This window comes from Leopardus geoffroyi, chromosome C3 (assembly GCF_018350155.1).
Source record: "Leopardus geoffroyi isolate Oge1 chromosome C3, O.geoffroyi_Oge1_pat1.0, whole genome shotgun sequence".
Classification (NCBI taxonomy): domain Eukaryota; kingdom Metazoa; phylum Chordata; class Mammalia; order Carnivora; family Felidae; genus Leopardus; species Leopardus geoffroyi.
In genome coordinates this window covers 149,229,884-149,254,850 of record NC_059338.1, presented here as the reverse complement: position 1 = coordinate 149,254,850, position 24,967 = coordinate 149,229,884, and the positions used below count along the sequence as shown (strand labels likewise).

Here is a 24,967-nt window from a genome sequence, read left to right as displayed (position 1 = left end):
AGGAAAAAAAAATGCCCGAAATGAAACTACTACAGAAAACAATGTATTAAGTATATCTAGACTGAATCCACACGGGTTATAGTGGTGAGTTAGAACATTAACGCAATGTAAAATTTTGGTCTGAATTCAACAGGATTTATAGCAATAGGAATGTAACAATTTTACTCATTTGCTACCCTTAAAAAGATTTGTAGAATGAATATTAATGTATCAAATTATAATAATTTCATATCAAGTCGTAGCTTCATTACAAGTGATATTCTAACAGAATGTGTTGTCAACATAAATAAAAATTATACTTAAAGATCATATAACACAGTGTAGGTTCTAGACTGGAACCCTAATTCTATAACTTCTAGCTACGTGATCTCAGGAACATCATTCACCTCTCAAGGCCTTAGCTGCTACATGATAAAAACAATATTGGTAACAACAATTAGCTCACAGGATTAGCATGAGAAGTATCTGAGATAATGTATGTAAACTGCCTACAACAGTCCCTGTCACATAGCAAGTACTCCATCCGTTACCGGTTTCTATTAACACAGGCTTACTTCACCCCTCACAAAAGACCATGGTCCCATTTCAAGAAACATTTATCAAATGCATAAAAATCTATATGTAATATCTATAAAATACTTTGGATTTTAGGTGTCAAGTTTCACCAAGATCTCAATAGCTGGACGATGTTTCTGAGGGAAACCAAAGCATGGAATGACTGGAGAAAGACGCTGTGAATATACCTTGCGATGCTGGACAGAAGTGAAGGAATCATCAGTATGAGCTCGTTAACTTGACTTGGACAACTATACACACACACGTATAAAACAGAAAGCTACAGAAAACACACATACATACTTTCCCTTTGTTTATGAATGCCTAAAAGATAAACAGTGATTCAAAATAAACCCGAACTCTGGTTGCAAAAGGTGGAGGAAAACGTGTTTTGCATTTTTCTCTACTACGTCTTCCCATCTATTGACAGCAATCTCCCATTCCCCCACTCCCACCGGAAGACACTCGAGTGTCCACTCTTCCATCGGTAGCAGGAGCCCTGGAATCTCTGCTGCGGTCTCCGCGCTCCGGCTCTCACAAGTAACTGAGCGTCTTCAACAACTACTCGAGCCCCAAAGTTCAACTCCAAGGACCTACTCCCGCCCGCTATCCAACCCCCGGATCCTTACTTTATTCCAAAACCACATCTGACATCTAGTTTGCCCATTCTTTTTCTACCACCACACTCATTGTCACTGGTGCTACAGCAAAGATCATCCATCAAAAGACCTGAGGACCTCAGTAAATACCTGAGGACCTGCAGGCCTTAGTTTCTGTTAACAACTACTGAACTCTGTGCCTGTAAGAGCAAAAGCAGCCACAAACGACACGTAAATCAAAGTATGGCTGTGTTCCGAATTTTATTTATGAACACTGCAACTTAAATTATAACACATATTTATAGATACACTTATATATCACTTATATAATTCTCACTTAGTCTTAAAATTTTTTTCCAACTTTTTAAAAATGTGAACACCATTCTTAGTTTGCAGGCTATTCACAAACAGGCAGTGGGCCAGGTTTGGGCCATGCACCATAATCTGCTGACACCTATCAATATCACTTTCTTCCCAAACCAAACATGTCCGATAAACATGGCTTCGCTCCATTACTTTCCATTATTTCAACCCCTCGTTCTAACTTTCTGCCTCACTCCTCTTAAACGCCTGACTTTGCATCAATCCAGTATCTCCCTTCTGTGGACTGTTCTATACCGTGGAGTGTTACAGAAGAAAAAAAAAATCCACCACTTGGATTGGTACCACTGAAGATTTCCGTTCTTCTATCTCAACTGGATTTTCAATAGCACCTAGCAATACCTCTGGTCTCAGTGGCTCCCATCCTCCCTACCACTGCCACCGTCCCCTCAAGATGAATCTCCCTAACAAAGGTGATACTTGTCTGTCTCCCACAAACAAGGTCATGAGACAAAAGCCTCAACTTTCCCAGACTGTCACCTGAACCCCACGCCACCGGACAACAGTATTATTACAAATATACCTGCATCTGTACACACATCCACAAGCAGAGTGTTCAGCCTTTGTTCTGAAATTCCATAGGCCTGATTTTGTCCATTATTGGAATTTAAGTACCTTACTAAATAAGTGCTACATTTATTAGATGCCTAGCACTCAACCAAGTGCTTTACAATGATCTCTCAATCGAGAAGGAACCCCTCCTCCTAGAAATCTCCTCTAAGCCCACCTCCAGAACACTCAGGGGCCTATCAGTCAGCTAAGGCTACCATAACAAAATACCACAGGCTGGTATTAAACAACAGAAATTATCTTACAGTTCTATAAGCTAGAAATCCAAGATCAGGGTGTCAGCATGGTCAGCTTCTGGTGAGAACTCTCTTACATGGCCTTTCTTTCCCTGCTGTGTGGTCAGAGAACCAACACCGACATCTCCTCCTATAAAGACGCTATTCCTACAGGATCAGAGCCTCACCCTTTTGTACTCACCTTAATTACTTCCTCAGAGGCCTCATTTCCAAATACACCTACTCTCGGGGTTAGGGCTTCGACATTAAAATTTTTCAGGGACACAAACACTGGGGCCACAACAGTGCATTTCTTCAGTGCTCTCAAACACCCGTGACTATACCTGAAACACTGCTCCACAAAGTTATTTCATTTCTCACCCACTTGACTGAAGGACTGTTTTTCTTCAAGAGAAAGCTCCACAGGCTACTCACCAATTTCGATCACTTACCAGAGAGGCTATCGTGGAAGCAAACAGTAAATGACGAAAGAGACTAAATGAACGAATAAAGTAACTTCGGCATGATAGTCATTTAATGAAAATGGAAGGGTGAGACCAATAGTTGAGTTACACAGACCTCTCAGGCTGTTTCTGCCTTTGAGACTGACGCACCTTACAACAAAGAAGATAATTCAAGACCACCCCCAGTGATCAATTTTGTTTAGTTTCCCAGTAAAAAGATATGGGAAGAAGAGCAGAGATGTCTGAGTGCCAGACAAGTTATACCCTCCACTGCACTATTACTCTGGTCTGCCTTGGGGCATACTTCGTCGCAGAAGAGAAAAAGCTTACAGAGCTTAAAATTTAGTTGGCGGTACTACAGTTACAAAAAAAAAAAAAAAAAAAAAAAAAGGCAAAATGAATGTTTCAGAAGTTCAAAATGAAAGCAAGTTAACAAGGAATGTAATAGCCAGAAACAGACAAATGTGTGCTACCAAAGATATGTAAAAAATTATTGTAAACAGGGGCACCTGGGTGGCTCAGTCAGTTAAGCAGCTGCCTTCGGCTCAGGTCACGACCTTAAGATTCACGAGTTCGAGCCTGGCATTGGGCTCAATGCTGACAGCTCAGAGCCTGGAGCCTGCTTCGGATTCTGTGTCTCCCTCTCTCTCTCTCTCTCTCTCTCTCTCTGCACCTTCCCCATCCACTCTCTCTCTCTCTCTCAAAAAAATAAACATTAAAAAAATGTAAAAAACAATATTGTAAACATACAAATAATCTTCAACAATGTAATGATACTACATTAACCTGGGAGCACAGATACCACAGTAGAGATTCCAGAGTCCTTAATAAAGGTGGAAAGAGTTGAGGACACTTTAATGCCCTCAGGATGGGAAGTGAGATTACTCTCACTAGGAAAAAATAGACACAAAGAGACAAAAACACAGAGGGGGAGGAGGGCGCGGGCAGGGGACTTCAACAAATGTTCTTCTGAATTATTAATGCAATGTGAAACCACATTAAATTTCATAAAAGAAGGAATACTTTGGTTTTGCAAATACTGTAAGTACAAAGAGTTACACAAAGGTTGGTAATTAAAATGTGTTCAGAAAGGCAACCTGAAAGCAACCGGGGCATGGGTACCACATTTTCTAAATCATTCACTTTTACAAGACCTTTTGGGCATCTCCCTTACAGCGAGGTACTGTGGCAGTCACAATAAAAGGAGAATAAAATGAGTCAAAAACAAACTACAGGTTTCCTGGGCTATCCCAGAGTGTCCCTGAGAAAACTTTCTCAACCCAAAGGGGCCTGAGGCAAAGGTATTCTCCCCACTCCCGAAGTCTTTCCAAGGCCACTTTGCTTTAAGAAAGACCTACATTAGTAAGGTAATGGCTCTTTTCATAAAAGTGAAAATTCTCTTCCAATTTCCTTCAGTTGGTGAAAACAGCTACTAATGCAGGTCTTTTGTAAAAGCCAAGTGGTACAGTGTGGACTTTCATAAAATGGGGGATACCTATGTATTGCTGACACCTGAAATCTCATTCTAGAATTTAAAGTTTTTAAAGTCTGTAATCCATGACAGCAGAGGCATAATTCATACAGTTTTCTGTGCATATAAACCCAGATAAGATACGGCACTTTGATATCCGTGAAAAGCAAGTCAAGGAAAATAAACTGTAAGGAAGAAAACTCCTCAAAGTATCAAGTTCACCCAGTCACGCACGGGACAAAACTACTTGCTCAAGGCCACTGTGACAGAACTCAAGGCTCCAAGTTTCTTTCCAGGACATCATACAACAAAAGCTCAAAAAGTGACGCCTTTTCTGAAGTAACAAGCCTTTATCTGGTTTTAAAACAACAAAACCCCCCATAGTGTTAAAGTAAGCCAGGGAAGAAGCGTAGAGTCCTTCCTTAAGGTGTAGACAGAGCTAATTTTTGAGTCAGGGTAGTAAAAAGAGAGAAGCAGTGCTCAAATATTTGGTCCAGGGACTACGACTGCTTTTTGAGATTTAAATGTGAGAGAATACAGGCAAACGAGAAACAGGCAAACCAGCTGACTGGGAACAAAATATAAAAATAGGAGCTGGCCTTTATGTCAAAAGGTGTCTGCCATCATTTCAGCTGGGAGAAAGGTTTAGAATGGCACAGGGAGGAAAAGCAATGGAGAGAGGTTTTAAGAGCAGCAGCAGTTAATTGCCCTGATTCCACCAGAGAGAGATGAAGTACAAATCAAAAATTTTCTGGGGCGCCTGGGTGGCTCAGTCCCTTAAGTATCTGACTCTTGATCTCAGCTCAGGTCTTGATCGCAGGGTTGTGAGTTCAAGCCCCACACTGGGCTCCACAGTGGACATGAAGCCTACTTAAAAAAATTAAAAAAAAGAATATTCTACTTCCAGAGGGTAAAATCATGGTTACCAGGGGGTAAAACTGATGGGGTTTGAGAGTACAAACATGCAACGAGCAGTTAATAAGTTACAGAGATCTAATGCACAGCGTAATGAATACAGACAATACTGAACTGTAATTATGTCATGTGATAAATATAAGCTACAGAGGCAGGTTGCCTGGGTGGCTCAGTTGCTTGAGCGCCAACTTTGGATCAGGTCATGATCTCACAGCTGGTGGGTTTGAGCCCTGCGTCGGGCTCTGTGCTGACAGCTCAGAGCCTGGAGCCTGCTTCAGATCCTGTGTCTCCCTCTCTCTTTGCCCCTCCCCTGCTCATGCTCTATCTCTCAAAAAAAAAAAAAAAAAAAAAAAAAAAAAACCAAACACATTAAAAGAAAAATATTGCTACAAAGGCAACCATAAGATATGAATGTATCACAGTGACCCATCACACATATTAAATTTATACAGTGTCATATGTCAAGTTCATTCAATTGAAAATAGAAAAAAAATTCTATTTCCTGCATCAATTCCTACTGACGGGTAATGTCTGGCCGGAGCACGAGTGGATGGTGCCGGACTCTGCACGAAAAAAGGGCTTTGCTTCTAGGTCCGGTGCGCTGTTCGGCAGGCTTCTGCGGTGCTTGCGGGTTAACAGCCAGTGGCTTCCCCCAGCGCCCTCCCCTGGGTGGTTGGTCGAAGGCAGCCTCTGGGAAAACACCTCTCTGTGAACATCTTCCCTGGTACCCGCAAAGCAGATTTCTATAAAATCCATTAAGGAGGCACCAGAGCAACTTCTGTGCCACCCAATGAGCCACACGCTCTCTCAACGAAGTCTGGATCTCAGCCCTGGGTGGGCCTCTTCCTTGGGTGCTTCAATATGGCCCTTAGGGGCAGAGGCGAATCCTTCGATTTCCATATTCTTTAGAGCTCTCTTTCTGCTGACCAGTCAATTCTGTTAATGTTTCTCTACACTTCTCTACACTGAACTTTCCCTGTTTGTATCACCCTGTGTGGTTCCTCCGGCCTGTTTGGACTAGACTGATACAATGCTGACAACCATGGAGACTACAGTCAGGTCAGTGAGGCGACGGAGAACAAGCAGACAGGCAATAAAATGAACCGACAATACAACAGCCTGAAACTTTGCAGCCAGACATCCACGGTCCCTTGCGTGTGACTTAAATTGCTATCTCCCGCAAACATTCTTGGTTGTTTTTTTAACTTCCAACTCTCTGAGTTTTAGTTTCACGACAAAATGTTAAACACCTGTCACCAGCTTTTCCGTGCTGCAAGAGCTGTCCCTCCTGATCCCAGAGGAACGTCAGAGAGCCAAGTGACTAAGAGCACTGAGGGCAGCTGCCAATTCCGCCATCTTACACTCCTGCCCAGGAAATCCATCGTGGTCAAAATTTTAGATGGGAGGATGGCTTAGTGGCTGCATCTGGGAGTCAGCTTAAACATGGGCTGGTTAAATGCAGCACGTGACCTTTCCGGTGCCCATTTCCCCCCTATAGATTTCCATGATTATTAGCACACTTGGAAAAGGACAAAATCAACCACTGAAAAACTCATTCAATTTCATGTATGCATGTTAGGTAAGCCAAAAATAGAAACCCACAGAGAAATAAAGGAGCAGGTTAACAGCAAAGCCAAATTCTTGAAACAAACGCCAGGGATAAGCAATGGTAAAGGTTACTTCTTCTTGTAAGTGGCGTTTCAAAAGGAAAGAAAAGAGCATCAAAAAATATTTCTTGGAATAAAACAGTCCCAGAGTTGGAAACCCGTAGAGGGAAAACTAAAGATATAAGCAGGCACTAAAGAATTCAACAGATTTGTTGTATCACTCATTTAGCAGAAAACAATTTTGGAAGAAATCAACAGTAAATGACACTAAATAAGCCACGCACACTGTGCTACTGTGCTAAAACGCACTGACCAGCAAAGAAGAGGTAATTGCCAGAAAGACAGCCTTACGTTCCTATAGGGCATTTGTTTTATTTTAAGGAGTGCTGGGTTGGGACGTACTTGTGTTTTCGAGGAACGAAAATACTTTCGAAAACAGTAATTGGTAAGAATCTGTCTTATGCCACCACCTTACTCTAATCTCTCCAAACATGTTTTATAGCTGGCAAGCCTAGGGTAGAAATTTGCGTATTTACAGTGAATGCGCAGGGATAGTCTTTTCTTTCTACTGAGAACAAAGCACATGTACAACTTCTTCAAGTACAAGACTCTTGCCTCCCAACTGGAAAGACTCCACGTAGCAAACTGACAAGGACCCCAGACTCTCGTCTGCCAGAAAAACAATGTCATGGCTGTTGATTTTGCTTCTGCCTTTCTCCAACATAACTGCCTCCGGGATTCTAGGGCAGGTACGTATTTCTCCTTTCCGCTACCCTGCTGACTCAAAATCCTCCTCTTTAGCACAAATTTCACAGTGCATCTAATAAGTTTCCAGATTAATTTCACAGGGGATGGGGTTCCTGCCATCACTCCAAATTGTGTGTGAACCCAAAACCTTCTAGTCCCTCACCTCTCAAACTAGCAATTTTTTCAATTACTCATACTCCTCTTTAGTCAGAATGCTATTCTGTCATCATCCTTATTAATGTTAGCTAGAGTACTGAAACTAACTTCCAGTTGGTCTTCATGCCTGTGGTTCTCCCAACTTCACTAGCATCCTGTACACCATTCTGACCCACTTGCCCAGTAGAGCAACTTTATCATTAAAGAAAAGAAGCAGCTCCAGAAATTCAGAGGTGCCTCCAGGAAGCTGCAAAAATGAGAGGAAATCCACTTGGCAGGGGCTCGAGGCCACCACCATTTAAACCCACTAGCACTGGGGCGCCCGGGGGCTGAGTCAGCCAAGCATCCAACTCCTGATTTCTGCTCTGGTCATGACCTCACCGAATAGAGCCCCAGTGAAGCTCCGTGCTGGGAGTGGAGCCTGCTTAAGATTCTCTCTCTCCCTCTCCCTCCACCCCTCCCTGTAGCGCTCACTCCCTTCAGAGCTCTCAAAAAACGACACACAAAAGAACAAAATCCCAGTAACACTAGTTTTATCAGTTTTATGAGGGTCATCTTCGTGTTTTCTTGGGGGAAGGGACTGCTTAGCAGTCATTTCCCTAAGACAGCAAATGCTCTCTACGTACCTACCTTACTTTCCTACCATTGCCCTAACACACCACCGCAAACATCAGTGACTTAAATCCACACAACTTCACTACATGACAGTTCTAGAGGTCAACAGTCTGACACCGGTCTCGCGGGGCTAAGATGATGGTGTCAGCAGAGCTGGATTCCTTCCCGGAAGCTTTAATTTTTTTTTTTTTTCAACGTTTATTTATTTTTGGGACAGAGAGAGACAGAGCATGAACGGGGGAGGGGCAGAGAGAGAGGGAGACACAGAATCGGAAACAGGCTCCAGGCCCTGAGCCATCAGCCCAGAGCCTGACGCGGGGCTCGAACTCACGGACCGCGAGATCGTGACCTGGCTGAAGTCGGACGCTTAACCGACTGCGCCACCCAGGCGCCCCCCCCTTCCCGGAAGCTTTAATAGGGTTTGTTCTCTTGCATTTCGAGGGTCTAATATCCACCTACTTCTCTGGCTCATGACCCTTTGCTGAATCTTGAAAAGCCAGCAACATCAGGCGGAGTCCTTCTCCCTCCGCCTCCTGTCCTCACTTCCCACCAGGAACCTTGTGGTTATGCCAAGCCCATCAGGAAAATCCAGCATAGTCTTCCTAACTCAAAGGTCAGGGGATTGGCAACTTTAATTTCCCTTTGTCATAGAAAGTAACATATTCAGATTCCAGAAATTAAAACATGAACCTCTTTGGTGGGGGGGGGAGGACATTACTTGTCTACTACATACACTCCTCAGATTTTATTTACCCTCTATCTCCAGCAGAGTACTGCTCCACAGGGAATCAAACAAACCCAACTTAAATGTGTAATATGTAACCCAAGTCCACTGTCACCTATCCTATTTTCCCCCCGAGATACAGGAAAGGAAATAAGAGATCGCAAGAATAATCAGTGCAAAGACACATGCTCGTATCCCTGGACAGAACTTGGAATTCATTTTCTCTTTTTTTTTTTTTAACATTTATTTTTGAGAGAGAGACAGAGAGAGAGAGAGACAGAGCGCAAGCAGCAGAGGGTCAGAGGGAGACACAGAATCTGAAGCGGGCTCCAGGCTATGAGCTGTCAGCACAGAGCCTGATGTAGGGCTAGAATGCACCACGGACCGCGAGACCATGACCTGAGCCAAAGCCAGATGCTTATAACCGGCGAGCCACCCAGGCGCCCCATGGAATTCATTTTCTCTTAATGCATGGTCACAAATCCTCCAACTGAATCAACAATAACTACACCATAGACTAATTTTTAGTAAAAGAACCTCATAGAGACCCTAAAATTCAATTTGAAGTACCAACTGGAAAAACTGCAAAAAATAAAACCATCAACTGTGGTCTGGTTATTATTAAGCCATGTAATCATTTTTCTCTTAGAAAATCTATGCCTAATCCTAACCTTTGAACACAGCACTACAAAAAACTTGCAGTGTTTCTAATACTTACACCACTGGGAAAAAGTGTGCCTAAATACAAGCTCAAGCTTAAAAACCTCTTAGGGCACAGTACTGCTTAATTCCTGACCTTACTTTTAGAATTATGGAGAGCTACTATGCAGATTCACTGAGCGCTTACAAAAATTCAGTTCAGGGGCGCCTGGGTGGCGCAGTCGGTTAAGCGTCCGACTTCAGCCAGGTCACGATCTCGTGGTCCGTGAGTTCGAGCCCCGCGTCGGGCTCTGGGCTGATGGCTCAGAGCCTGGAGCCTGTTTCCGATTCTGTGTCTCCCTCTCTCTCTGCCCCTCCCCCGTTCATGCTCTGTCTCTCTCTGTCCCAAAAATAAATAAACGTTGAAAAAAAAATTTAAAAAAAAAAAAATTCAGTTCAGCAGGAGTAAGACCCTGTACAACATATACATCTTTTCTTAGCTGTTGGTACCTGCCAAGATTTGTAGCAGATTCAAAACTGTCATATTTTAACGGAGTACTGGGCGCCTGGATGGCTCAGTCAGTTAAGAGTCCAACTCTTGATTTCGGCTCAGGTCATGATCTTGCAGTTTGTGAGCCCAGGTTCAGGCTCTGGGCTGGGTGTGGGTCCTGCTTGGGATTTTCGCTCTCCCTCTGTGCCCCTCCCCCACTCTCTCTCTTAGGCACATGCTCTGTGTCTCAAAGTAAGTATTTTATTTTAATTTTTAATGTTTATTTATTTTTGAGAGAGACAGAGACAGAATGCGAGTGGGTTGGGGCAGAGAGAGAGGGAGGCACAGAATCCGAAGCAGGCTCCAGGGCTCCGAGCTGTCAGCACAGAGCCTGACATGGGGCTCAAACTCACAAGCTGTGAGATCATGACCTGAGCCGAAGTCGGACGCTCAACCGACTGAGCCACCCAGGCGCCCCTCAAAGTAAGTATTTTAAAAAGAACAAGAAGTTCACCAAGTTGGCGTATACTTAATTTTAAAAAACTTTGGGGGTCGCCTTGGGTGGCTCAGTTGGTTAGGTGGCCAACTCCTGATTTCAGCTCAGGTCATGATCTCACAGTTTGTGGGTTCGAGCCCCGCTTCTGGCTCTGCGCTCACTGTGTGGAGCCTGCTTCGGATCCTGTCTCCCTCTTTCTTGCCCTCTCCTGCTGGCGCTTTCTCTCTCTCTCAAAAATAAATAAACGTTAAAAATTTTAAAAATAAAAATAAATAATTTATTTTTTTACTGTAGTATGATTCCAGATTGACCTCAAGAGGGGGCAGCATCCTTTTAAAAATAGACTCCCTGCAGGTAAATGTTTTCTGTGTCTCACTAAAAACGAATGGAAAGACACACTAGACAAAAAATATGGAGACATTCAGGAGCAGGACTTGATTTTAATAATGTTCTACACAACAGAGAGTAGTGATGGATATAAAAGGAAGCAGGTAGACACTGAACTTTAAAACAAACTTGGGGTGAACAGTGAGAAAAAAAACACAGAATCGAACATTTATGAAGGTCTGAGCTCCTGGCCTTTACCTTAACACTGTTAACCTCACCAGTGCCCGTTCCTCAGTTTTAAGAATCAAATGAAATAATGGACATTATTTAAATCAGTAAAATGTTTTTTGTCTAACACGACTGAGAGTAACAAGATTACAGACAACTGAAAGGTACTCATTCTAAGCATTAAGAGGTACTTCAAAGGATTCCAGTATTTCAAAGACGGACTACTGAAACATAACGACACGTAAGCAGAACAAAAGCTGAGTGAGGCGCGTAGCTCTCCCATCACCAACAGAGGACCAACCTCGCGTTGGGCAGGACACGTGCACAAATCGACGAAGCGGAGGGCCTACCACAGCCTTGGTTACCCAGTGAAGAATCCAGATGGGAGAAAACTCAAAACACATTTTCCACACTTCCATCACCCAATCTATCTGCCTCATGTGGTAGCATGATTTATAAAGCTGGGCTTTTCTAGTTTGTATTCTCAGTAACGCAGAAATCTCTCAGAATTAACTACAGGATATACCATCCCAGGGTGGTAAACTCCTGACAATCCTTTGCTTCTTTATCTGTATTTTCTGGGTTTTCTACAGTGAATTCCTACTGCTGTTATATGGAGAAAAAAGCAAAAACAAGCCATCTTTTACTTATTATTTCTACAATGATTAGTAAAGTGCATGTTAGGTGACCAAAGAGAATCACAGGTGTACAGAAATAAGTCAGTGCAAATGAACCACTGTTCTAAAAACCTAAACCATATGCAGGACCACTGTGAAAAGACCAATCTATCAAACATCTAAAACCTAATTTTTTAATGCCAATCAGAACACTCAAATCCCACATTTAAGACAGAATGACTGCAAAATGACAAAGAAAATACATACCTGCTCAGTAAGCCATATGGTAGTACTTTAAAAAAATAAAAGTCACAGGCTACACAACTTAAACGACCTGTCAGGGGGCGCCTGGGTGGCTCAGTCGGTTGAGCATCCGACTTCGGCTCAGGTCATGATCTCAGTTTGTGAGTTCAAGCCCCGCGTCGGGTCTGTGCTGACAGCTCAGAGCCTGGAGCCTGCTTCGGATAGTGTGTGTGTGTGTGTGTGTGTGTGTGTGTGTGTGTGTGTGCGTGCACGCGCGCGCCTCTCTCTCCCTGCCCCTCCTCCACTCACACTCTCTCTCCCCTTTGGAAATAAATAAACATTAAAAAAAAAAAACCACGACCTGTCAGGGGTCACCTGATAGAGCGGCCACAGAACCTAAGCAGTCGCTACACTTCACAGGACAGTGCTCTGTGTTTATAGCACCCTCGGTCTGAAAGAATCAAAGGGCATTCACTGTTTACCTTGTATCCCATCATCACCTTATTCACTTATTTCACTCAATTGTGACTTTTATCATTCTTACCACTTGTTATTCAACAGGATTCTGACTGACATTCTTAAAATGTATGAATGTGTCCTTTCCGTTTATAAATCTGAAATGATTCACACCACACTATTAAAAAAAAAACCATTGCCCAAGCAACCTAAGAGGAATAGATGTGGAAGGGGGGAGGCTCACTGAAGAAGGAAATTTTCTTTTAATTTCATTCATTTTAGTAGTTCAAACCTGATCTTGGAACACGCAATAATAATACAATAAAGAAAAAAACCTAACGACCACATGAAATAGACTGCATTGCAGGCCATGAGATTTCCTTCTAGATGATACACAGGGAATTTAGTTCATCACCTGAATGGCTTTCCGATCTATTTTAAGTATATTGTTAAAGGCCACAGTCCCAGAGACCAGTTTCTAGGTATCGAGGATTACTTCTCAGCACTTCCAAACACATCCGGGGCTGACCTTTGCCCAGGACACACAACTAGTCCTGGGAACTACCCATCAGGACTGCTGTCCCTACTCTACCAATTCAACAGTCGACGATGAATTCCAGCAAGCATTTTTGCACGAACGGTCCTTTCTGCCTTCTCTCCATTCACTTAGCCATTAGTCATCCAGGGCAGAAAAGACAGCCATTTCATTCCCCACCATGAAACATCCACTTCAGCTTTCCAGCTTCATTTTCCCCTACAGGGAAAAAGCTTACTACTTTTTCCTTCTCTTCCTTCGAATTGTTGCTTCAAGGGGTATAGCAGTAAACAACTGAAAACCATCTAAATGCCCACCAAGAGAAACTATAGTTAAATTATTACATACACAATCTGTATATGGGACTATAGAGGGCAAATACTTTGAGGCTGCAAAACATATTTTTAAAGAATGAAGCTTTTTACCTACGATATGGAATGAGTGATAAATTCAGTGAAAACCCACGTGCAGTGTACCTCATCTTTATGTAAAGAGAAAGAGTATTTACTCACATTCACTTGCATACAAGTAAACTCTTACTTTTACATCATGCCAGAGTTGAATGGCTACGTCCCAGTGGGGAAAGCAGAAGGCTGAGGAGGAGACATTTCCAGCTTACAAAACTTTTCGTACACTTGAAATTTGAACCACGTGACCATATTACCTGATTTTAAAGTTGATGAATTATTTTAAACTTGCTTATAACTTTTATTTCCAGAGCATTTGTGGTTGCTGTGAACACTTTAGAAAGTGGACAGCAGGCAGACTGGCAAATTGATTAGCTTGAGAATCAACCTCACTCCTTTATAATCATGCATTCAGCATCCCCAAAGAAACCCCAAATGTCTCCCCCAACACCATCACCAAGATGTCCCACCTTGTTATTATTTAATGAAGCAATAATTACTTAATAAGTTACTAAACTGTAACACGATATGGGACGCAAAGACAGATACCGGAGAAATAGAAAATTGTAAATTCTGCATGGTAACCATTAACCTTGATGGGTTCAAATAAGTCTGAAATTTCACATGAGCTTTTTAGGAAGCAAAGAGTTATGTGTAATTTGTGGAGGACATTTCAGCTAATCATACAGCTGGGGAGAGTCCCGGTATCACCAAAAGGAAGAAAATGACACTGCAGTATAGGGAAAGTTTTATTCTGCCTTTCATATCCATATAAGCAGAGAAGAAGCTGAGGCCAAAGAATTATGAGAATATTACAGTTCATTTGAAAATCTGTCTAATAGCATAGAAAAGAATTCAAATGTCAAACCATTAATTTTAAGAACTTTTATATACAATGAACTCACATATGCATACAGAAAAACAAAACAGCATTTTTAAGAATAAACTTATCACAATTATCATAACCAATTGTCATACTCAATAAGGATTATCATAATCAAGCTGGAAACAAAGAACTGGTTTGACAGCCTATAACAAGAAAATCTGGTTTTGTTATATATATATATACACACAATTAAAAACTCCAGTAAACTACTGTTTGTGTCATCTAGCAACTAAAATCAAACCCTACTGAAATGCCATTAAAGGAGCAGATGACTAGTGATCATTTTCATATTCGTCCACACGTATTTCCTGAGCATCCCCTGGGAAATACAACAGTAAGACGCGGTTTCTGCTTTCAGGATTTTATAATCCAGTTACGACTGTTAGACTACTCAAAGACAAATTCAGAAGAGTAAGTGATTATCAAGAGGTTAAGCAACTACGCGAGTAAGGGGAGACCTTACCACCCCGAAGACAGAAAAGAGGAAATAAGCTGTTATCTGCTAGCCTTTTTACTTGAAGGACTTCAGAAGGCAGAGATAGTAGAGGGAGAAAATTCCAAGTGGAAATGCGTGAGAAACCAAGAGAGTTGACATTCTTTCTCTTACAGAAAGAATGCAAACACAAGTTTGAATAAAACAAGAGTTAAATTCCAAAAAGAGCGCTGAGACCTGAAAGGCAAACCTGAGGAACAAGAACTTCACTCTAGAGTTGATCAGGAGCCACTCTGGGGAGGAACAGCCCGAAGACACGTTCGGGATTCGAATTTCACCTCTTCTACCAACTAGCAACCTTCCAGGCTTGCGAGGTCTAAATTTCTTCATCTGTAGAGGAGGAAAGTAGCATCTGCAACAGAAAACTACTAGGACGACCAAATGAGAACAAAGCATTAAGGACAAAGGCTGGCACAAGAAACATTCAAGAAGTGCGTTTTGTTTTGTTTGCTTCTGTCAGGTGGGGAAAACGTGATCAGGATTGCCTTTAGGACAATTAATTTGACAGCAGTATGCACGATGAATGGCAAAACCTGAGATTAGGGATGTCTCCTATTAATGGCAGTTGAGGCAAAGGGATTAAAAGGATTCCGTTGCTGAGAAAATGGAAAAGCAGCAGGAGAACCTGATTTCTGAACCGTAACGCAATAGAAGTACAAAGAATTTGTGTGAAAAAGAGAGAATGAAGAATCAAAGGTAACCTTTGATTTTAAGCCTACGTGACTAAGAAAGCGGTAAGACCATTAAAATACACAAGAAAATGAGGGGAAGATTCAATGTGTAAAGTTAGACGCGGTTTAATTCTGAATCTCCTGGTTCCAGATCACAAAATGAGAGTTACTTACAGAGTTTATCAAGAACAGAAGGCAGGTCTGAAGCTTAGGAAAGAAAATGAGGCTGGCAGTGCTCACTGGGACTTCAGCAGGGGAGGGAATGAACAGTGGAAACCATGGGTGTGCGTGCGACTGGAAAAGAGAAAAGACAACTCTAAAAACGGAGCTGTGAACTCAATCTAAAGTAACACTTGCAGAGAAGTGGGATGAGAAAATGCACAAAGGCCACACGAAGGCACAAGTCTGAGATGCTGGCTTGTGCAAGTTACAGAGAAGACAAAGCCTTGCCAGCACTGTGCATTCCACAGCTCTTCAGATGCTCGTAGAACTGAGATTACAGACTGACTTATGATGATGTGATTATTACAGGTTCTAAGAGCCTGCAAGTGACTGAAAAGTGTTATTCCAACTCAAACCCCAGCAAGACACAGCTAACACAGTATAATTATCATTAGATAATTTTCCAGTATCTCAAAGCTCAAAGAAGTGTAACTTTTAAGTCCTCATCTTCCTTGACATCCATCCACACATTTGACTCTACTGATCACCCACTATTTCAGGAAACCCCTCTCCCTCTGTCTACTTGAGACAGCCAATTCCCAGGTTTTTTCCCTTCTATTTTGGCTTCTCTTTCATCTCAACTAGTTTCTCCCCAGAAACAGAACATTGAGGGAACAACAATCCTCTATGAAATTCCACAATAGTTGATTTAAACAGTTTTTAAAACCCAACTACATTCTAAACTCTGGATCCTACCTAAGGCTTCTCTTGTTATCATTAATAGGACCTACATAGTTTCTTGATGGGGGGGGGGGGGGGGGGGACGGGCGGAGACACATGAATGTGTGTCTCCAAAAAAAGACTTCAGGCTAAACTGCAAAATAAACTTTCTGTTTCTCTCCATCAGCAATAAGATCTATTAATTTTTGAAAATACACACATGCAGCATTGTATTCCCCACCCTTCAACAGCTGAAAAGTCAATAGGTCTTAACATACTCTAAAGACATCTTTCTGGTGCTGACATATTTTTGTATCCCACAACTATAAAACCTACTCGCATTCAGTGTTAAGTTGTCCAAGAGATAATCAAGAGCAGATCTGCCATTTAGATATGAATCCAGTTACAATCCTTAGCAATCACCAAGAAATAAAAGCTCAAATGTTTTCCCACATGGGGGTTTCTTCTCAAATACATGTTACAACTGATCATACTTTATTAACTTCAGTTTCTGCCGTGTTTCTTTAAAATGCAACTGTGTGACATATGCGAGGAAACTGAAACACGTACTATATACCATAATATTAGGACCTACACTTTATTAAATTGTCATGATGAGCTTTTGAGAAACTACAAAATACTAAAAGTGAGATCATTTTTTACGGCCTTCTTTGTACTCTTTTTATCTTAGTTTATAATTCATAAAAACGTTAACCTATATGAGGTTACCCAACCAAGTTTTTAAGAAGACACCTGCAATAACTACAATTTACTATGATATCCAAAATTAGCATGGCATCAGAGTGACTAACATAACACAATCCTTCACCTTCTTAATGACACCAGCTCAAGGTATATTTTAGTAACACAGCACCAGAAACCTCATCTAAAAGGATACCAGAGTTTCATAATATTTTTAGGCTATTTTTGAATGCATATGATTATACTCGTGTCTCTATTTTGTAAGGAACATCTCTAAGCGCAAAGAGAGGGAAAAACTCTAAGCTCAACAATTTTGTAAGACACTGTTCGTTAACGAAAGGCAACACGGCAGAGAAGAAAACACAGGTTCTTGGCTTCATCCTGAATCTAACGCAGCCACCACCACTAAAAAGGTGATGAGATCTTGAGCAGTTAAGTTAATCTATCAGAGCCTGTTTATTAATCCTCAGACTGGAGAGAATGCCACCTATGTTGTTAGAAATAAAAAAGAAAAAGCATATTATTACCAGCAACTGTAACTAAAATGCCATAGGTATTTTGGCTCCTTTTGAGCCACAGCTCCCCCAAAAAGTATACACTTGGGCCTAAGATTTCAGGACATATGCATGCTTTTAGAACCAGACTTCTTTGCGATGATCTTATTCGGTTCTACGTTTTCCCTGGAAGCCAGCAAGAGGATGAACACACAGTGCATTGTTAATAAATACATGCCAGTGATTAGATCAACACGGCCTCCAGCACTTCTGCACACAGAAATACAAAATGTGACAATTTCCCAGCTTTCTGTCTTATTTAATAGCAAACAGTGTAGTATCATCGTTTCACTTACAGCTCACTCCCTAGGGTCGACTATCAAAATATTTAGTCCCTGGCTGCTGGGAGGTTTTGTTTTTTTAATCTGTTTTGAAATGCAAACTTCTAGGCCACTGGCTTTCTACCTTTTACTTTTTCTTCACATGAGCAGGTTCAAGTTTAAGGAACTGAATTTGTTCTCAACTGACCGTACGGAATTTAAATCTACCTTGAAAAATGCACGTACCAAAAAACAAAAAAGAAACTACTTTAGAAACCTGCTTTATGGAGTCATCCAAGCTTCATGTAAGCTACCATAAGCTCTGTGTAAACATATTACTTAACTTGCCTAATATGTAAGTATCCCCATGTGGCCTTAGACAATCTTGAAGTTTTACCACATTTGTTTCAAAATAACAGCTTGTAACCCTTGTTGAAAGCTACTTAATAATAGTTGAAACATTACAGAAAAACTGGATACAACGTTCAGCATTAAAAAACCGACATAGCTCTGTAGCTTTTACAAAGAATGAGGTATGTAATAAAATGGAGGACTAAATGTGAGCACCCTTGGCCAATAAAAAGCATATATACTATGTATGATCCCAATTTTCTTCTTAAAATATACTTACATGCATAGAAAAATCCTGAATGGCTAAACACCACACTTGTAGACTGGTTACCCTGGGTAGTAAGAGGGGAAAATGGGGGGTAGGGGGTGGGGAGCAGACGTCTTCATTGTGTAGCTGCTTTTTTTCTTAAAGAGCACGTAGTAATTTCGTTAATTAAAAAAATAACCGGGAGAAAATAGCCACTGGTAAAACGGTACTTTCTCCTCCGTTCCCAAATACTTCTAATGTGTAATTTTCAAAACATAGTTATGACTTCTCAGTTAAAAAAAAAAAAAAAAAAGACCTACAAAAATACAGTACTAGAAGTTAAAAAAAAAAATCTTGCATTTGCAAGATTACTCCCGCTGGTTCTACTCAGGGCTCCTCTCTACGTCAGTGTTCGAAACGCCCTAAAAAACGGGCACCACACTTGAACGGTAGCAAACGCTCGAACAAACAAAACCCAGAAAGTAAGAAAATGTTAGCGCCTGCTCTAGCCTCGTAAATCCCTTCCCAGCCTCAACCCCCAAGGCTTCCCCGAGCCTACGTAGGCTGGATTCTCTTCCTTCCAAATCAAAACAACAACAGAAAGTCACGGGGTGGAACTGAAAAGGCCTTGAAGGGGCCCGTGGGTGTCTTGGGACCGCAGCGTCAGGCAGTCCTGGTCCCCGAGCCCGGGTCAGAGCCCAAGGACCAGCAGCCCGGACCTCCCATACCCTTCGACCCCTCCAGACTCCCTCGATCGCCCTCGACTCCCGGCCCCTGCGACCCTGCCGACCCCGACCCCCAACCTCCCGGCCCCCTTCGAAACCTCCGGCCTCCCTTGACTCCCCAGCCCCCGACCTCCCCGACCCGCCGCCACACTCCAGTACGCGGGACGCGCCGACTCGCACGACCCCGAGTCCGCAGGCAGCGGCGTTACCTGCGGCGAGACGGTCCGTCCGGCCCGCCGCAGCGACGCGCAGGGTCAGGCGCTAGGACTCGGCGGGCTCCACGGCAGCCCGCCGCCCCCACCGCCACCACACCACCGCCGCCAACGCCGCCGCCGCTGCAGCCCGGAGGAGGGGCGGGGCCCGGACCCGCGGCTGGGGAAGCCCGACCGTCGCGGCCCCGGGAGCCGTCGGGAACCCAGGCATGCGCAGAGCAGGGGGCGCGAGAACTGCTCCAGGAGGACGCCGGAGTCAACAAGGCTTCGGGGACGCCCCCATCCGGCTCCGCCCCTCCCCCCCACAGGGATGGCTCCGCCCCCACGCCCAAACAACGCGAGGTCTTGAGGAGACTTGGGGACGGCCCCGGTTGAGAGAGATCCCGCGAGAACAGGGCATCGCCCTCCTCGCCCCCTTCCTAGCGTCAGGACGCCTAGGGGCTGAATAGGTGAGAGGCGGTCCGCGGCGGCGGCGCTGGGGTTGAGGGAGGAGGCCTCCCCGAGGGGAGGCCGTTCTATTACGCCGCGCTTCGGGACGGGGCGTCTAGGTGTCGGAGCACCTGCGAGGGTGCGTCCCCGCGGGGTAACTATACAGAAGCTTTTGCGGAACGTGCTCACCGGTTTGTCTGAAGAGCAAGGATTTTCCACAGGATTGTGCCGCCTTAAAGTGACGGCCTAAGAGCCCAGAAGTTTCCCCACCGCCCGGTGTGAACGCCTCCGCCGCCGGGCCAGCGCCTTTCCCTGCGTTCTCGGCCTGGCTCGGGCGTTGGGCTTGCCCCCACAGCTAACGTGTTCGTCATTTAGCAAATTGAGCACTTACAACCGGTGACACGTGTGCCAAGCAAGTTCCTCGTGGCTTGCGTAAACATCCCGTAGCGCATAAGCGGAGAGAAAGGGTTTTGAGGGAGAGGGGTTCGAAAGTTGACACAGGGAAAGGAGACGAGGGTCCGGAGGGCTGAGAAAACGCTGCGCCGTGAACCTGGGCAGCAAGCAGGCTGGTCACACTTCGAAGTGACGTTTAGTGCGCCTGCAAGTCAGTATGTCTCCTCGTAAGTACAGTGAGTTTTGTGCCAGGGTTTTTCTTTATTACTCCCAAGTCTCTCCGTGTGTGTGCCACTCCCGCCCCCAAGTAGGCTTGCGTTGTTTGAATTCTGCCCGGTTTTGGTTTTCAGATCGTCAGTGGTTTTAGGGTACCTACCTTTGTAGGTTGCCCCCTGTAACTCAGAACGGCCTCGGTGCCCTGGTTACTGTTTCCCACCATAGCTGATGGCGTGCAAAGTGGTTAAGTAATCCATGCGTGAGAGGACAGCTTGCAAGCCCGAGCAGAGCTGGCCTCGCGAAATAAATGTTGCAAACGAGAGCAAAGTTGCTGCTACGGTGGTCGGCCATCAAGCCACCAACCTGGTGTTACTTTAATGAACTTTGTGTTGTTTGATGTGAATGCAAATACAGGGGGCGTTTTGCTCCGAACTACAAAATCTCTATTCGCTTGCCGTCCAGATTTAGAGCCCTTGCACAGATTTTTTTGGCCCTTGGCCTGGTCCCAGCGCACTCCTGACTGTGATGAGATCATATAACCGTCTTACAGGATTAGCTTTCTGCTATTCCAGGCAGAAATGTTAGCACGTGAAAATATCTTGCCATAAGCAAATTAAGTAGAAGTTATTGAGAAAAATAGTTAAAATCGTTAAGCAACTGCTAGGACTGCCCCCTCTTTTCTCCCCTTCGTGTGTGCATTTACTTTCTCCATTCTGCTGTGCATTTTTCAGGGTCCTGGACCCTTTTGTTTGTCCTCGTACTCGATTACATTTAAAGTTGACCACAGATTATTTTTAATAAGACTACTAGTAAGTACTTTGTTAATAAGTAGGACTAAGTGGTATTTTGTGGGTTAGTAGTTGAACAGTAAATAAGCCATCGACTGTATCTTCCGCGGTACGCATGTCTCATGGTGCCACGCCATCTATATCATTTAGACCGCTTCTGATTATGCCTCCATTGAGCGTGTTTCATGTAGAGTTTACTTCCGGTGAGCGTGTGTCTTCCGAATGATAATCCACAAAGTCTGGGCACATGGCCACCGTGTTCGCTATTGCTTTCCAGTGGATAGTACAGTGTCTGCTGAAATGTTGGTACTCTCCGTCTGTGGAATGGACAATTTAAGTTACTCCATCATGCAGTATTGTTCAGAGATGTATTTAGACCGGGATGAATTTAGATAACCCCCGAACATTGTATTCCTGGAGTTCCCGGTCCACTGTTGTAGCAAGTCTGGTCCTGGCAACAGCAAAGCCTCGCTTGCTGTAACAACTTAATTCTCCATACCAGGTTGTTTCACTTTTAATGTTAAGCGGACAATACCCAAAGTGGATACTTGTGAATGCAGAGTACCGGGCAGGTAGGGGCCTTGTAATGTCAGAGATGCTCTGTTTCTTGAATGCAGAAGACATCCAACAAATACTTACTGAATTAAACGAGACTCAGCCTACGAAGTACTATCGCCTTCCTTGGAGTTCACCATCCCACAGGCATGGCATGGTTGCTGTGTGTTTCTTCAGCCTCAGAATTTGAGGTCTCCATGTGTTGCCCAGATTAACACATCATCTGGTTTTGCAAACACCTGTGTTGCATAATAGGCCTTAGTTTTGGTTTATCCTGCCAAGGCTGGCCTGTGAGGCCTGAAAAAATTTCCTTATAGCTTTCATTTAACCTGCACTGTCTGGGAAAAACCCAACACTAAATCCTACTAAATATGGAACTGTTTTGTTCTACAACTTTATTTCCTTGTACTATTTTCAGTACAGTTACAAGTCCCATCACCTCCTGGCTACCCCTCCCCCCAGAACACAATAAAAACAAATTTTTCCTCTCTAAAAGAGGGTTAGTCTCACAGTACTTGTTTTTCTGTTTGAAAAACAAAACATATCAACATTTCCTTATGCTGATGACTTTAAGAAGCAAAAATGTATTTTGTTGGGAAGATGATAATGTTTTCTAGAGTAGGACTAGTATCTGAAAATGAAGGAGAAAGCTTAACCCCCTACATTCCGGAGAAGTAATACTATGTAATTTACAAATTGAGGAACTAGAAAACAGGCTTAGAGCTGACCCATTAAAAGGATTCTTCTAATTTATATCTTTGTCTATAGCCATTAGCACCTTTTGTAAATCACAAGATTTCTCCCTCGTATTGTATCTCACTGTCGGGGATTCCACTTATGATTGCTTCGCATCCTGAGCAACAGTATAGTCAAAATTAAGGATTAAGAGCCCTATGACAAGATAAAAGTAGCTATTCTCTAAAGAAAAGTGAAAAAGACTTTGTTTAAACTAGTGGTTCTCAAAATGTGATCTGGGATCAGAGGCATCAAAACATCAGGGAACTTACTGGAAGTGCAAATTCATGAGACCCTGCCCTAATTTAATACATCCTCTGGGCGTTTCTGATAAATGCTAAAATTTGAGAACCATCGGTTGTAATCATTAAATATACACAGTATGTTGTTTATTTAATATGTATAACTCGTAAGTATGAAATTGGGTAAAAATATAGGCTTCTTTGGTGAAAATACTCCATTCCTTGTATTCCCAGTACCTTTACTATGATCCCTCTCTAAGGCAACTATCCTCATTGCAACTATACCCACCCCAATATTTTTTCCTTTATGAGCCTTTCTCAATCCTTGAAGTCATAATACAATGATGTTTTGTTGCCTCCCATGTAAAGATGGTATTTGTGATTGTGGGTGTGGCTGAAAAGACTGCCCAAGCAATCCTTTCCATACTGGGAAGTTGCCCAGAATTGTGCACCCCTGCTGCATTATTGGGCCTTCATGTTTAGCAACTTTATTTTCTTTATTTCCACCATAGGAACTACCTAGCCAAAATGCCAAGTTGATCAGACTCCAATATTTTTTGTAGCCTTTTCAAGCTATTCTATATTTTCTGAAATTTCCGAATGTGTTTTTGAAAGCTGTCATGAAGTTTATATAAAATTATAATACAATCTTAGAAAGTAGAAAACTTGGAACATCAAAGAATACAACTCCTGTGAGACCTAACAAAATATGTAAATACACGTGACTTGCTGTGTTGAGCCACCTCTCTCCACCAAAAGTATTCATAGCAAAATACTGAAAAGCAGAAAAGTTGCTCTTAGCCTCTCAAATGCACTGACCATTAAAATGTTAAACATAAAATTGTACTTTCCCAAAGTCATTTGATCCTGTTCTTTAAGGGGATACTTCAGAAATTCCTGCCCTGTTTAAATTAAAAATGAAACTTGTTTGTCCAGAGTATGTCCAATTAAGAATGAATTTTAATTAGAGAATTACTCTCTACTACTTATAAACCATTATATATGTACATATATGTTATTTCTATATAGAGATCCCTCGTATACATAAAAACATCAACGATATTTAAATAATTGGTTTAGGCCTCATTTCTTTTTTAGGATTTGCTAAAGTAACCTATTTAGTGTTGATGTAGGAATCAATTGTCCATTATAATGGTCCATTGTATGGACAGTATGTCCATTATAATGGACAATTGATTCCTACATCAACTCTTTTTCTGCTGGCTGGGGAGATGTCATTATACTTAAAGAGCTATACAGATAATCCATTTGATCATCCAGGTTGAGAAGTCTTAAGGTTACTTATCTTACATTTGTCACATGCTATAATTACTAATGTAATATTAGATTTGCCAAGTGGTATTTAAAATGATGTATAATATCCATTCTATTACTAAGTAAATTGATATTCAGTGAAAAAAAGGAAGGACTAGTATGAGTCTTATTGAAGAGAAAATTTTTCATTTATGAAATGATTTGAGAAATTGAGTTATCTAAATGCTGTGTTTATATGTTTTGATGTCCGATGTCTAAGAAGTTGATGAATTAGATAATTTATTGCTGTATACGTTTAAATATATGAAATAACAATTCGGAAGTAATAACATAAGTACTTTTTTTTTTTTTTAACTCACTTAGACTAAAAAACAATTTATCCATTTCTCTCACCCTCCACTCCCTACCTCTAGCTACCACCAATGTATTCTCTGTGGCTTGTTTTCTATTAATTTATTTATCATTTTTTAGATTCCCCATATAAGAGATCACAGGGTATTTGTTTTTCTCTGTCCGCCTTATTTCACTTAGCATCACACCCTTGAGATCCATCCATGTTGTCACAAATGGCAAGATTTCCTTCTTTTTTATGGCTGAATAATATTTGCTTATACACATATACCACTAATACTTTATCCATTCATTCATCAGTGGACACTTACCTGGTTTCCATATCTTCATTAACGTAAGTAATGCTGCCATGAACATGGGGGTGCATATATTTTTTCAAGTTACTGTTTTCACTTTCTTTGAATAAATACCCGGAAGTGGAATTGCTGAATCATATGGTACTTCTATTTTTAATTTTTTTTAGGAACCTCCATACTATTTTCCATAACGCCTGCACCAATTACGTAAACTCTTATCGACACTGTAAAGTGTTCCCTTTTCTTC

General features: G+C 42.4%; 1 protein-coding gene and 1 long non-coding RNA gene across 10 annotated transcripts in view; one reads left to right on the top strand and one right to left on the bottom strand.

Annotated features, from left to right (window-relative positions):
- The window catches only part of PCMTD1 (protein-L-isoaspartate (D-aspartate) O-methyltransferase domain containing 1), a 69,436-nt gene extending 49,961 nt beyond the window's left edge, over nt 1-19,475 (bottom strand). Inside the window, exon 1 of the mRNA XM_045455349.1 lies at nt 19,438-19,475. The gene's annotated coding sequence lies outside the window, so the exon portion shown is untranslated. The remainder of the gene's footprint in view (nt 1-19,437) is intronic.
- Nucleotides 19,476-19,642: 167 nt separating this feature from the next.
- Nucleotides 19,643-24,967, top strand: part of LOC123586300 — a 102,302-nt gene continuing 96,977 nt past the window's right edge. For 4 of the 9 annotated variants that reach the window (XR_006706725.1, XR_006706724.1, XR_006706726.1 and 1 more), the window contains exon 1: nt 19,643-20,008. This is a non-coding gene — a long non-coding RNA (uncharacterized LOC123586300). The remainder of the gene's footprint in view (nt 20,009-24,967) is intronic. The other 5 variants (XR_006706727.1, XR_006706728.1, XR_006706729.1 and 2 more) reach the window with 2 other exon arrangements.